The following is a 15,165-nucleotide window of genomic DNA, read 5'->3' on the forward strand; positions in this document are numbered from 1 at the left end:
GGGCAAGTGAATATGGTCTTTTCCTGATCTTCAAGAGCAATGTGAATCTGGAAGTAACCAGTGAATCTATTAAGAAAGCAATAATGGGATTTACCCGCCAAACGGTCTAACATCTGATCGATAAAGGGCAAAGGGTAGTGGTCCTTCCTTGTGGTGGCATTCAATCTTTTATAATCGATGCACACTCGCCACGTGTTTTATATTCTCTTGGTGACCACTTTACCATCATCCTTTTTAACTGCAATGATGCCCGATTTCTTAGGAACAACCTGGACTGGGCTCACCCACTCACTGTCAGAAATTGGGTATATGATACCCGCATCAAGTAGCCTAGTGACCTCCTTCTTTACCACATCGAGGATGGTCGGGTTGAGCCTCCTTTGCGGCTGCCTAACCGGCCTAACTCCCTCTTGGAGAAATATACGATGCATGCACGTACAAGGGTCAATCCCCACAATATCAGCTAGGCTCCAACCAATTACCTTCTTGTACTTTCTTAGAACATCTAGGAGCTTCCATTCTTCTTCACTAGAAAGCTCACTAGCAATAATGACTGGAAACTTTTGGTTGTCCTCTAAGAAAGCATACTTTAAATGAGATGGAAGAGGCTTCAGTTCACTCTTTGCCTCAAGCTGAGGTTTCTTTTCATCAAGCTCATGGAGTTCATTCTCAACAACTTTCTCTTGTTCATCCTCTTGGTCATCCGTCTCTTCAACAATAGGGTAGCATAAATTGTTGTAGTCTTCTTTTCGCACTTCTGCTACCACTTCATCGATTACATCACATCGAAGAACAGAATTCTCTTCGAGAGGATGCTTCATGGCTTCCTCCAAATTGAACTTGATAGTCTTGTCTCCGACCTCAAAAGAATATGTGCCAGTGAAGGCATCTAACTTGAATTTAGAGGTCTTAAGGGAGGGTCTACCAAGTAGAACAGAGGATGAGCTTCTATTTTCTGTTGGAGGCATTTCAAGGATGTAAAAGTCAACTGAAAAGACCAAATCCTTGATTGCCACAAGTATATCTTCTGCTATTCCCATCACAGTGATCACACTTTTGTCGGCTAAGGCAAACTTCGCCGCCGACTTCTTCAATGGAGTTAAATTCAACTGCACAAAAATGGAAAGCGGCATGATGCTTACGCAAGCTCCTAGATCACACATACAATCATGAAAAGTATGCCCACCAATACAACAAGACACCAAACAAGATCCAGGATCACCACATTTTTTTGGAATAGGCTCCATTAAGGAAGAAATCAAACTACCCAAGGATAATGTCTCCAGCTCTCCTATCCTATCCTTGTGTGTACACAAGTTTTTCAAAAATTTTGCATACTTCAGAATTTGTTGGATAGCATCAAGAAGTTGTATGGTTATCTCAATCTTCTTGAACACTTGAAGCATGTTCAAATCGAATTCCAGAGTCTTCTTTGCTTTCTTCAGCATGGAAGGGAATAGGATAGGAATGGACTCATCCACTATAGCTTTCCTCTTGGGTTCCTTAAGGCTTACTCCTTCTTCCTCATGCCTTTTGTCTACCTCCTCTTCTTCATGCAGAGCTTCAACAACCACTTCTTCCTTATGAATGTCTTCTATGACCCTAGGAGGTATCTCTGATGCGTGGCAAAAGCTAACCAATTTAGAGATTTCAATTAAGAGATAGCGTTGCATGTATAGCTCTTAACCAGCTAAGATCTGCCTCACCAATTTAAAAAGGGTTGTCATAAATTTTAGAAATAAAATACAGGGAGTATGAGTCCCAGGTCGTCTCCCAACGAGTTGCAGGAAAGAGTGCTAATTTATTAATCAGAAAATTCCCAAAAAGTTGAGTTTGATAATGAGCAATTTAAAATAATTGTGAAATAAGGCAATAAAAATAAACTAAGAATAATTATTGATACTCTGAATAAAAGGCCTTGACTGGGGGAATAATTAAGTGGAACTTCTATCCTTGTTGGGATCTTCTCAAGTGTGGTGTAAAAAGGTTGTTGTTCTCACTCGATTTTCACTTACTAAATAAGGAAAGGTATGGTGATTGAACTAACTCTTACCCTCAGATCCTAGCCTTCTTCCTTGGGGAGGTCTAGTGTTAGTAGGTATGGAATCAGCCAACAACGTCCAGTTTAACCAAGCACTTGAGTATTCCAACTCAAGTATCACCTCTTAATCAACCCCCATGTCAAGTAGAAATTCTACTCCATTGACATGAAATTAATAATCATAAAAATATAAGAAGACATAATTAATTAAAATAAAATAGAGAATTAAAATTAATTAAAATAAAAATAACTTCATATATTAATAAATTCAAAATGTAACATACTTAATTGAATAGAGTCAATGAGTAACTAATTAAAAATAAAGGAATAAGGAAACAAACTAAAGTAATGTCTTCAACGGAGGTAATGACTTTCAGCATCCAAAAATCCAAGCAAAAGCATAAACTATCAATGTAATGCAACTCTAAAAACTCAGATCTGAAACTAAGTGTAATCCTAATGTGATGAATCTCAATGTGTGTGGATGCGTCTTGAGTCTCTACATATTTCCTAGGTTTAGTCTATGTTTCTGGGCCGAAAACTGGGTCAAAAAGCGGCCCGAAATCGCCCCAGCGTATTCTGTTATTTTGCAGATCGCGCAGGTCACGCGTACGCGTCGTTTACGCGTTCGCATCAGTCAGCGATTTTCCTTGTCACACATTCGCGTGGTTCACGCGTTCGCGTCACTCGTGCAGACTCCAATCCACGCGTTTGCGTTAGGCACGCGTCCGCGTCGCTGCGAATTCTTCACTTCGCGCATTCGCGTGGACCATGCGCTCGCGTCATTACTCGCTGGTCATCTCCTTAGCTTCTTGTGTTCTTTCAATTTTTGCAAGCCTCCTCTCCAATTTCCAAGCCATTCATTGTAATACCTGGTCTAACCAAAATTAATTAAATAATGAGTTAAATAGGAGCGAATATGCTTAGAAGATTTGGCAATTGGAATTTGATAATTTAAATATGATATTTGGATTCAGCGAATTTTTCCGAGTCGGAAAACATAGTTTTCTGCGTAAAAACGCGCAGTAGAATTTTGACCGGCAGTACCGGCTAAAATCTGTCTGGTACTACAGTTGAGGAAATTTATTATGATTAAATAAGATTAAGGAATGCGGAATTATAATTAGAGCGCTAATCTTAAAGGGTTTTGGCCCAAAAATTGGGCCAACGGACAAAAATTAGTGAACCGGGCCTAAGTGGGCCCAAGACCCAACATATATAAACATTAGTTATGAGTATTTCAGCTCATTTTTCCCTAAAAGGAAGGGTTGGGGCGCTGATTTGGGAAGAGAGAAGAGAAGAGAGAAAACCTAACTCTCTTTGATCTTCAAACCACCATAACTTGAGCTACGGAGCTCCGATTGACGAGCCGTTTGAGGCCACACGTCGCTCTTCTCATCCTCTACAATTCTATCTAATTTTTGTAGTGAGTATTCCATTCATATCTACCCAATTTTCGAAATTCCCCACTGTTACACGTTTCTGGGTAGTTAGTGTTGAAATCTTATGATTTTGGGTGTTTAGGGATACTCCAACATGGATACTAAGCGGGTTATATCCCTACTTCATATGGGCTGAGGTAAGAAGTGCTCAAACCCTTGTGATTTGTCATTTTTATGAGCCCTAGGTTGATGTATGTATGTGATATTGGTTATGTTAGTGTATTTGGTGATGTTGGTGCACAATTGGGAGATTGGTATTGCTTGAGGAGCTTTGGTGAGGCTTGGAACTAAGGTTGGTGAAAACTTCCAAAGAAGAGGCTCAATTGGTTTGGCTACAAGAGGTACGGTTTAAGTTTCATTTAAGTACCGTGTGGTGTGATGAGAATTTCTAGGCTAGATGCCCCTAGGATTAAGTTTGGATTGTGTAAATAGTTGGTGCTAATATGCATAGTTGGTATGTAATATGAATTTAATGATTGGGTTGAGAGTTGTGTGGCCTTGTATGCTTGGTGTATTGAAAATTTGATGTATTGGGTAATGAGTATTGATTTGTGGTTTATGCATTTAAATTGTGAAATTGGGCCGGAGGCCGTGAATTTTGGGCCGGAGGCTGGAAAGAGGTAAGGAAGGTAAGTTGACGTGTGCATTATATGATGACACAAGTGATTGGATAAATTTCAGATAATGAATAAATGAATGATTGGGTTGGTTATTGAATAATAAGGTTTGGGGAGTTAGAGTGTGGAATTTGGTAATTTTGGGTGAAATTATGTAGATGAGTTATGTTTGGTTTTGGTTGAGATATATTATGTGGTCATACATGTGATTATGATTATTAATGCCTTAGCTTGATGGTATGATGATGCATTAGAGATACGTATGTTGTGATATATGCTTGAGGAATGATTAAGGTTAATTTGTGGGTGAAACCACGTGATAGTGAGTATGATATTGATTATGTATAATGATGGTTGATCGGAAATAGTGTTGTTGAAATTTGGCATGTGGAAGAGTATATGATATGTAAATGTGTTTGAGTTTGAGCCACTTGGGTGAAGTGGCTTAAAATGGTGGGATGATGTTTTGTGAATTGTGGTAAAGTGTTAATGTGTGAGTTGAGGAGGCTTGATGTTGATTTTGGTATATTTTTATTGATTTCAAAGAAAGGGATGAAATTGGCATGTTTTGGTTGATTTTGAAAAGAGTTGGAAATGGCTTGTTTTGAAAATGGCACTTTGTGGTTTTGTGTGAAAACATGGTTTTCGGGCATACTTTGACGGGACATAACTTGTACTGTGGATTTCTATTTTGTGCCAAACTTGTTTAAAAGTAAAATTGGATTCCCGATGTCCATGCCGTTCAAAGAACGGGCGAAAAATGATTTAAAATGAGAAAGTTATGTCCGTCGGAAGATTGGGGGTTGAATCTGTGAATTCTGCAGCTTTTAACTTAGAAAACTTTTAGCAGAATGACCCTCCACGCGTAGGCGTACTTGGCGCGTACGCATCGTTCTTCAAGAAGGCACCATCCACGTGTGCGCGTGGTGTGCGCGGGCGCGTCGATGCGCTGCACCAAATGTCCAGCCATTTTTCCGAGAGTTGTGCCAGAATTGTGCCAGTTTTGTGCCTGGGGCGCAAGTGCACCCACGCGTACGCGTGGCTGACGCATACGTGCCGTTTGGCTATTTTTCAATCCGCGCCGTCCGCGCGTATGACGCTGGTGCGTTGATGAGTTTTGTGGCCATCCACGCGTGCGCGTGGAGTGCGCATACGCGTGGCCCTGTTTTCATGCCAAAGTTGATTTTTGAGTTTTAAAAGCCAAATCTCATGCTTCTAAGCCTCCGATCTCACCCCTTATGTATTAAATCATTATGATATGCCTAGCAATGAGAAAGGATCTAGGGGATGTGGTAACTTGCGAGTGAAGCAAGGGGAAAAGTTATGATCAATGATGATCGAAGATGATTATATGAGATATGGAGGATGACGGTGGAAGTACCGTGTATGCCATGAGCCTAAGGGCTATATTTATTGATAAATGGCTGGTTCTTAATTGAACCATGAGCCGGATGGCTGAGTTATTGCCGGGTTATGGCAAAGCCATTATTGGTTATGGTTGAGTATAAAAGCATATATGATTAATGAATGAATGTGTTAAATGGATAATAATGGAGAATGTTGAAATGTGATGTGTGACCCCGGGTAGTAGGCAGTGGCGTTGTCCACTTGCTCCGTCTAGACGGGAAAGGATGTTTATGATAAATGAGTTAAATTATGGAGTTTTGAATAAATGAGTATTTGTGATACTTGGGTAGTAGTAAGAGTGGTGGTTCATCACGCTTGCTCCAGGTTAATGTTTGAGATTTGATAACAATGATGATTGCTTTTAAACTGAACGAATATATGTTTTGAGATCCTGGGCAGTAGCAAGGATTGTGGTTCGTCCCACTTGCTCCAGGTCAGAGATTGTAACGCCTGGGTAGTAGCGGCAGTAGTGGTAAATCCACTCGCTCCAGGTTGAGCTTTTAGACACCCGCCTGGGTAGTAGTCGCAGTAGTGATTATTTCACTGGCTCTGGGTTGAGCGGGCAGTAGCAAGGGGGTTGTAGCTCAAACCTACTTGCTCTGCAAGGGGTGTTTCTATCCAACGGTTAGCTACCAGGACATGTCGGGTTGGCTATATAACCGACAGATGATATCATCAGCCATAGGGCAGGCATTCATCATTTGCATATGTTTGAATTGTTTGGGTTTTCCTGTTTGTTTTGGATTTCTACATGATATATGCCATGTTACCTGACTATGTGCTACTTGTTCTACTTGTACCATATTTGTGTATTACTTGCCTGTATTGCTTGTGTTTGTACAACTGAGAGGCCCCTCATGCTGATGTCGGTGGATGTTGAGGGCTATTCTTGATGAGATGAATTGATGATGCGATTGCATGATGATGATGATTATTGAATGAGATAATTTGAACTCCCTGGGTAGATGCAGTGATATGGTTTCACTAGCTCCAGGTGAAGGTATGATGTATTGATATAAAATTATTGAGATAGAACAACTGATGATAGTTTTGCTTATGATTCTGAGTCTGATTCGTGGAAGAGTCAGTGAGTTGGGAAACATGTGAAACATGAATTAGATTTAGCACTCCCTTATGACACTTACCTATTCATGGATTAGCGAGAACCTAGGATGGATAATTGGTGAAGAAGTTTAGGATGCTTAGTGAGTTTTTATTGCAGTGCATTGTATTTATTTGACACTTTTACCGTACTGGGAACCCATGGGCCCGGGGTTCTCATTCCATATATATCTCTTGCTTTTCAGATACAGGTCCAGGTGCTCAGAAGTGAGTTGTGGGTCGTCTGAGAGACGGCAAAGATCTTTATTTTCTCTCCTTTGTGTTTTGCTTAGAATCTCTCCACCTTTGTTTTGAAAAGATTATATTATGTATTGAACTCTTTTGAATTTGCCTATAGAGGCTCTCATGTTTCCTTCAGGAGAGATTAGGATATACTGTTGTCAACTACTTTCATACTGTATCCTAGCCAGCCTAAACTTCGCGGGTCGCGACTAGTGGCTATTTACTTATGTTATATATATCTATCTGTTATCTACCTCTTAATCTCCTCTACGCCTTATCCGTATATCGCTTTCGGCTTCACGGTTTATCTTTTGTTGTCGATACGTGAGTGACACGTCTTCGCAATTTTATTTCTACTCTTTTCAGGCTTCTCAATTAATACTCCTTTTGAAATTACCTACTTTTATATATTAAAAATCCACCTGAGAGTCGTACCACCTTAATATCATTGACTTATGACTCAAGCATAAGGATTTGAATATTAGGGTGTTACATTATGGTATCAGAGCAGTTCGTCCTCGTGAGCCTGAGGGATAGAACTGCTTATACTTCAATGCATACTCTGAGTCTGTGCCTGTGCTAGTTAGGGTATCTAACTGATATATCTAGCATGAAGTCCATGAGTGTACCTTTGGTACTTTGAAGCACTATACTTCCGATATTGAGACTGATCAACTTGATATCGATTGTTTGGTGTGTATAGGAACCAGATGGCGCCTCGTGGACCCGGTCGGGGACGTGAGAGAGATCGTACTAATACGCAAGAATCGGAAATCAACCCGAATAACCCGGTAAACCTTATGGCGGCGTTGGAGAATATGGCTGCTGCTATGCAGGCCACCGCGGAGGCTCTTGGGCAACAGATAAACAATAATGGCAATGGCGGAAAGGAAGCTCAGGGCCCGATGACACTGGCAACCTTCTTAAAGGTTAATCAACCTAAGTTCAAGGGAACCACCAATCCGACTGAAGCTGATACTTGGTTTCAGGCCATGAAGCAAGCACTGCAAGCGCAGTTGGTGCCTGAAGAGCAGTGTGTTGAATTTGCTACCTATCTGCTCACGGGGGAAGCATCGCATTGGTGGCAAGGGGCTCGACGTCTCCTGCAACAGGGGAATGATCCTATCACTTGGGATGCCTTCCAGGTGGAATTCTATAAGAAGTACTTTCCAAATTTTGCCAGGACAACCAAGGAATTGGAGTTACTGCAGCTAAAGCAAGGTGCTATGTCCGTATCTGAGTATACAGAAAAATTCGAGGAGCTATTCAGGTTTTCCCGCATGTGTCAGGGAGCTCTGGGAGACTTCGAGGAATGGAAATGCATTAAGTATGAAGGATAACTCCGGAGCGACATCTTAAGTTCGGTGGGACCAATGGAGATCCGAACTTTTTCAGAGTTGGTGAATAAGAGCAAAATTGCTGAAGAGTGTGTGAAAAGGAGGGTTGCAGAGAAAGGAAGTCATAGAAAGCACAACGAAGGATGCGCACCAAGGGGTCGAGAGTTTAAGGAGAGAGGATACGTACAACACTTTCCCCAAGGACAGAATAACTTTGCGACGAGTGAGGAGTCCCAAAGGAACGGTAAGGGAAAACGGGCAGCGACTGCTTCTGATGTTTCAAGCTGTCAGAGATGTGGAAGTCATCACCCAAATAGGCCGTGCCGATTGGGGTTAGGTGTATGTTACAAGTGCGGGTTACCAGGGCATGTATCAAGAAATTGCCAACAAAGAGAGAGTCAGGATGCGGGCCGATTGCGACAGTAAGATTGAGGTAATTGCCTTAATACAAATGGATAAATGCCTGTGATGTAAATGACTTTCTGTTGAGAATGATGTGTTGTGTTGGTTATGTAGTTGGTTGATTTCTGGATTTTTGGTGAAACGGATTGAACCCATAACTTTTAGTTCCTTTGATTTAAATAGATAAGGGATGGTCCTAAATGATGGATTTGGAAACGTTGATTTGAATTGTTGGTCAAGTTAAGTGGTGGTTTAGTACTTGAGGAAATAAGTGATGAAACTAATACTTGACGAGAAATCAAGGTGGCATAGTGGAAGCTTGCTAAAGTGTTAGCATAGTATGGTAATAATAAGGAAAAAGTGGAGTATGATTGGAAATGCTTTATGATTTGATTACTTAAAAGTTTAGTGAGCTTATGCAGATAATGATTCTAGGTAATTGGAATTAATTGCGGCTGTGAGCCTTGATGGTTCTGAAACGGATGAGAAAATTATGATTGATGCATAATCAGATTTAGATGATGATTGAGTGCAAGTTGTCGTGTTCGAGAGATGAGTGCTATGATGTTTGGTCATGGTGACCTTGGATTTAAATCAAGATTTATAATGATCGGTTTTAGAGGAATAGTTTGGAAACCTTTAAATTGCAATGCTGATGCGGTACTGAGATTGGTTTGAGGGAACCCGTGACTAGTGGTAAACTCCAATTATTGGGGAGGTGCTGTTAAAATTTTTTTTCTTTTTTCCAAGAATTTGAAGGAGTGTTGGTTACAGTTTCGAGAAGGACCTTTGATTTGAATAACTTTAACAAAAGAGATGTGTTTCAAATGCTTTTATAGATTATTAAAGTAAGCCGGATTCTTAAGATTTTATCAGCTTGTTAGTCCAAACTCATTTGAGTTCTAAAAATGAAGAAGTCTTTGATTAATTATAGTGATGTGGGATGATGGCTATGATTAACAATGATGGCAATATTATTGATGACATGATTTGAGATTTAATAGGGTGTGAGTTGACGAGACGATAAAAGTAAGGAACGAGGCTGTTGGTCGGCATTGAACGAATGACCGAGACCCTCAGAGATGGAGAAATCAGAGCGCGGCAATGGAAGTGCGTAGAATAAAAGGACCTTGGAACTGTTATACGTTGGATATAAAGGCAGACTACGCTCGCGTACTCGCAGTGATGGATGGAATTTTCGAGGGTGAAAATTTCTTTTAGGGGGGTAGAATGTAATACCCGGTCTAACTGAAATTAATTAAATAATGAGTTAAATAGGAGCGAATATGCTTGGAAGATTTGCCAATTGGAATTTGATAATTTAAATATGATATTTGGATTCAGCGAATTTTTTCGAGTCGGAAAACATAGTTTTCTGCGTAAAAGCGCGCAGTAAAATTTTGACCGGCAGTACCAGCTAAGATCTGTCTGGTACTACAGTTGAGGAAATTGATTATGAGTAAATAAGATTAAGAAATGAGGAATTATAATTAGGGGAGGTAGAAATTTTTAAAGTGCGATTTAGAGCGCTAATCTTAAAGGGTTTTGGCCCAAAATTGGGCCAACAGACAAAAATAAGTGAACTGGGCCTAAGTGGCCCAAGACCCAACATATATAAACATTAGTTATGAGCATTTCAGCTCATTTTACCCTAAAAGGAAGGGTTGGGGCGCTGATTTGGGAAGAGAGAAGAGAAGAGAGAAAACCTAACTCTCTTTGATCTTCAAACCACCATAACTTGAGCTACGGAGCTCCGATTGACGAGCCGTTTGCAGCCACGCATCGCTCTTCTCATCCTCTACAATTCTATCTAAGTTTTGTGGTGAATATTCTATTCATCTCTACCCAATTTTCGAAATTCCCCACTGTTACACATTTCTGGGTAGTTAGTATTGAAATCTTGTGATTTTGGGTGTTTAGGGATACTCCAACATGGATACTAAGCGGGTTATATCCCTACTTCATATGGGCTGAGGTAAGAAGTGCTTAAACCCTTGTGATTTGTCATTTTTATGAGCCCTAGGTTGATGTATGTATGTGATATTGGTTATGTTAGTGTATTTGGTGATGTTGGTGCACAATTGGGAGATTGGTATTGCTTGAGGAGCTTTGGTGAGGCTTGGAACTAAGGTTGGTGAAGACTTCCAAAGAAGAGGCTCAATTGGTTTGGCTACAAGAGGTACGGTTTAAGTTTCATTTAAGTACTGTATGGTGTGATGAGAATTTCTAGGCTAGATGCCCCTAGGATTAAGTTTGGATTGTGTAAATAGTTGGTGCTAATATGCATAGTTGGTATGTAATATGAATTTAATGATTGGGTTGAGAGTTGTGTGGCCTTGTATGCTTGTTGTATTAAAAATTTGATGTATTGGGTAATGAGTATTGATTTGTGGTTTATGCATTTAAATTGTGAAATTGGGCCGGAGGCCGTGAATTTTGGGCCGGAGGCCGGAAAGAGGTAAGGAAGGTAAGTTGACGTGTGCATTATATGATGACACAAGTGATTAGATAAATTTCAGATAACGAATATATGAATGATTGGGTTGGTTATTAAATAATAAGGTTTGGGGAGTTAGAGTGTGGAATTTGGTAATTTTGGGTGAAATTATGTAGATGAGGTATATTTGGTTTTGGTTGAGATATATTATGTGGTCATACATGTGATTATGATTATTGATGCCTTAGCTTGATGGTATGATGATGCATTAGAGATATATATGTTGTGATATATGCTTGAGGAATGATTAAGGTTAATTTGTGGGTGAAACCACGTGATAGTGAGTATGATATTGATTATGTATAATGATGGTTGATCGGAAATAATGTTGTTGAAATTTGGCATGAGGAAGAGTATATGATATGTAAATGTGTTTGAGTTTGAGCCACTTGGGTGAAGTGGGTTCAAATGGTGGGATGATGTTTTTGTGAATTGTGGTAAAGTGTTAATGTATGAGTTGAGGAGGCTTGATGTTGATTTTGGTATATTTTGATTGATTTCAAAGAAAGGGATGAAATTGGCATGTTTTGGTTGATTTTGAAAAGAGTTGGAAATGGCTTGTTTTGAAAATGGCACTTTGTGGTTTTGTGTGAAAACATGGTTTTTGGGCATACTTTGACGGGACATAACTTGGACTGCGGATTTCCGTTTTGTGCCAAACTTGTTTAAAAGTGAAATTGGATCCGCGATGTCCATGCCGTTCAAAGAATGGGCGAAAAACGATTTAAAATGAGAAAGTTATGTCCGTCGGAAGATTGGGGGTTGAATCTGTGAATTCTGCAGCTTTTAACTTAGAAAACTTTTAGCAGAATGACTCTCCACGCGTAGGCGTACTTGGCGCGTACGCGTCGTTCTTCAAGAAGGCACTATCCACGTGTGCGTGTGGTGTGCGCGGGCGCGTCGATGCGCTGCACCAAATGCCCAGCCATTTTTCTGAGAGTTGTGCCAGAATTGTGCCAGTTTTGTGCCTGGGGTGCAAGTGCACCCACGCGTACGCGTGACTGACGCATATGCGCCGTTTGGCTATTTTTCAATCCGCGCCGTCCGCGCGTATGACGCTGGCGCGTTGATGAGTTTTGCGGCCATCCACGCGTGCGCGTGGAGTGCGCGTACGCGTGGCCCTGTTTTCATGCCAAAGTTGATTTTTGAGTTTTAAAAGCCAAATCTCATGCTTCTAAGTCTCCGATCTCACCCCTTATGTATTAAATCATTATGATATGCCTAGCAATGAGAAAGGAGCTAGGGGATGTGGTAACTTGCGAGTGAAGCAAGGGAAAAAGTTATGATCAATGATGATCGAAGTTGATTATATGAGATATGGAGGATGACGGTGGAAGTACCGTGTATGCCATGAGCCGAAGGGCTATATTTATTGATAAATGGCTGGTTCTTAATTGAACCATGAGCCGGATGGCTGAGTTATTACCGGGTTATGGCAAAGCCATTATTGGTTATGGTTGAGTATAAAAGCATATATGATTAATGAATGAATGTGTTAAATGGATAATAATGGAGAATGTTGAAATGTGATGTGTGACCCTGGGTAGTAGGCAGTGGCGTTGTCCACTTTCTCCGGGTATGAGACGGAAAAGGATGTTTATGATAAATGAGTTAAATTATGGAGTTTTGAATAAATGAGTATTTGTGATACCTGGGTAGTAGTAAGAGTGGTGGTTCATCACACTTGCTCCAGGTTGATGTTTGAGATTTGATAACAATGATGATTGCTTTTAAACTGAACGAATATATGTTTTGAGATCCTGGGCATTAGCAAGGGTTATGGTTCGTCCCACTTGCTCCAGGTCATAGATTGTGACGCCTGGGTAGTAGCGGCAGTAGTGGTGAATCCACTCGCTCCAGGTTGAGCTTTTAGACACCCGCCTGGGTAGTAGCCGCTGTAGTGATTATTTCACTGGCTCTGGGTTGAGCGGGCAGTAGCAAGGGGGTTGTAGCTCAAACCTACTTGCTCCGCAAGGGGTGTTTCTGTCCAACGGTTAGCTACCAGGACATGTCGGGTTGGACATTTGATGAACTTCCTGTTATGGTGGCTTATGCTTGAACTCATCCAGGAATCTCCACCAATGTTTGTAATTCCAATAGCCTCTGGGATCCCAAACTAGGCACGTAAAGCCTTTGAGCAGCTTCAAACAGATTCTTAGGCTCCCGGGGTGTTGGATGTCAGAACAGATTCCAGGATCCTAAACCTTGCTATTGCACCCGTCTTCTTGTTGATCATCATGATTCCATCCGGGTGGCAAGCAATCTGAATTCTCACTAAAGCGGCCAAACAACTTCCTAGACCCATTCAGTTGAGCTTTACACCAACCCTTACATTTAAACTTTGAGCTTCCAACCATAATGAACCTTGCAGGATAATTCTTACCACTGACCATCTTCCTCTTACTCTTTATGCCACAAAGAGCTCTAAGTTGACCATCCGTCTCCAGTAGCCCATATTCAAGTGGAATTAGAAAGCTAAGGGATATGAATTTTACCCACTTGAATGTTGTGAAGGATGATGGCAATTTAGGGGGAGGGGTCTCTAACAAGTTTGGAACAGAGATTTCATGCTCCATTCCCTTAAGCTCTTCCTTGAAAATTTCCACCTCTTTGCAAGCTTCTTCAGTTTTAACCTCGTCCTCTTGGTAGCTTTCCTCCAATTCAATCTCTTCTTTATTGCTCACCAAGGGCATGGGAGGTTGTGCTTCTTCTTCTTTAATCTTCATCTCTTGATCAACCTCTACAAAGTCTTCAACCATGATCTGCCTTGGAGGTTGTACGCTCTCCTCAACATCAACATCAACATCAAACACCATGGAAGGAGGCTCTGTGACTGGACTTTCCAATGGAGGTACAGCATTTCTTAAGTTTGCAACCACTTCTTCCTTTTTAATAATTGCTGCTTTGTCCAGTTGTTTAAGTATAAAATCATACTCATCCTCGATGTTTTTCTTTCCATGACAACTCCCTTTAACTACTCCTGCATCTTCAAGGGTCTCTCCTACCTTTACCCGTAGGGCCTCCTCTAGCTCTTTATGAAGTATGGATTCGCGAAGATGATTCCTTCTTTCCTGTTCCATATCAATAGCATAATTGGGATCATCTTGCTCTTGGATTGATGGATGTGGGTGCTCTTCCATGGAGGATGGTGATGGGATGAAAAGATCATTATGTGGTTGAAAAGGAAGTGTACTAGAGCTTGAGGGTTGGATTTTGGAGGTAGAGGGTTGGTTCATGCGGGATATAAGATTTTGGAGTGTAGAGGCGAGACCAATGATGTTAGAGATGAGTGTATTGTTATCCAATGGAGGTTGTGGTGGATCTATGTATGGCTCATTCAGTTCATAGGGTGGTTGGTATGGTGGATGTGGGTTAGGGTCATATGGAGGTGAATGGTGTAAAGGGGCTTGTGAGTATGGTGGTCCAAAGTCATGTTGAGGAAAGGGTTCATAGGCACATGGTGGTGGTTGTTGATAGTCCATTGGAGGTGGTTGTTGCCATGAGGGTTGATCAAATTCTTGTGGCTCCTCCCATCTTTGATTGTTCCAACCTTGATGCCTGTTCTCATTGTAATTTTCTCTTCCTGCACTAGAATTGTAACCAAACTCATAGCCAAAGGAGTGAGAGTTCATAGTAGCAAATAAAAAATTAAAAATGAAAATAAAAACAAATTGAAATTAAAAGGTTATTTAAATTTTGAAATTTGAAAATTGAAATTTAAATATTGAATTTCGAAATTTGATTTTTGAAATAAGATAAGATAAGATTTTAAGAAAGATATGATTTGTTTTTTTGAAAAAGATTTGAATTTTAAATTTTTAAATTTGAATTTTGAAAATTGAGATTTGAATGTTTGAAATTTGAGTTTTAAATTTTGAATTTTTGATTTTAATGTGGAAAGAGAAAAACAATAAAATGACACTAAACTTAAAATTTTTAGATCAAAATGAAGAAAACAACTAAGAACAACTTGAAGGTCAAGATGAACACGAAGAACAACTTGAAAATCAAGATGAACACCAAGAACAAATTTTTGAAAAATTTTCTTTTTTAATAACTAAATAAAAACCAATAACCT

This window comes from Arachis ipaensis, chromosome B1, assembly GCF_059453495.1.
Source record: "Arachis ipaensis isolate K30076 ecotype BB chromosome B1, ASM5945349v1, whole genome shotgun sequence".
Lineage (NCBI taxonomy): Eukaryota > Viridiplantae > Streptophyta > Magnoliopsida > Fabales > Fabaceae > Arachis > Arachis ipaensis.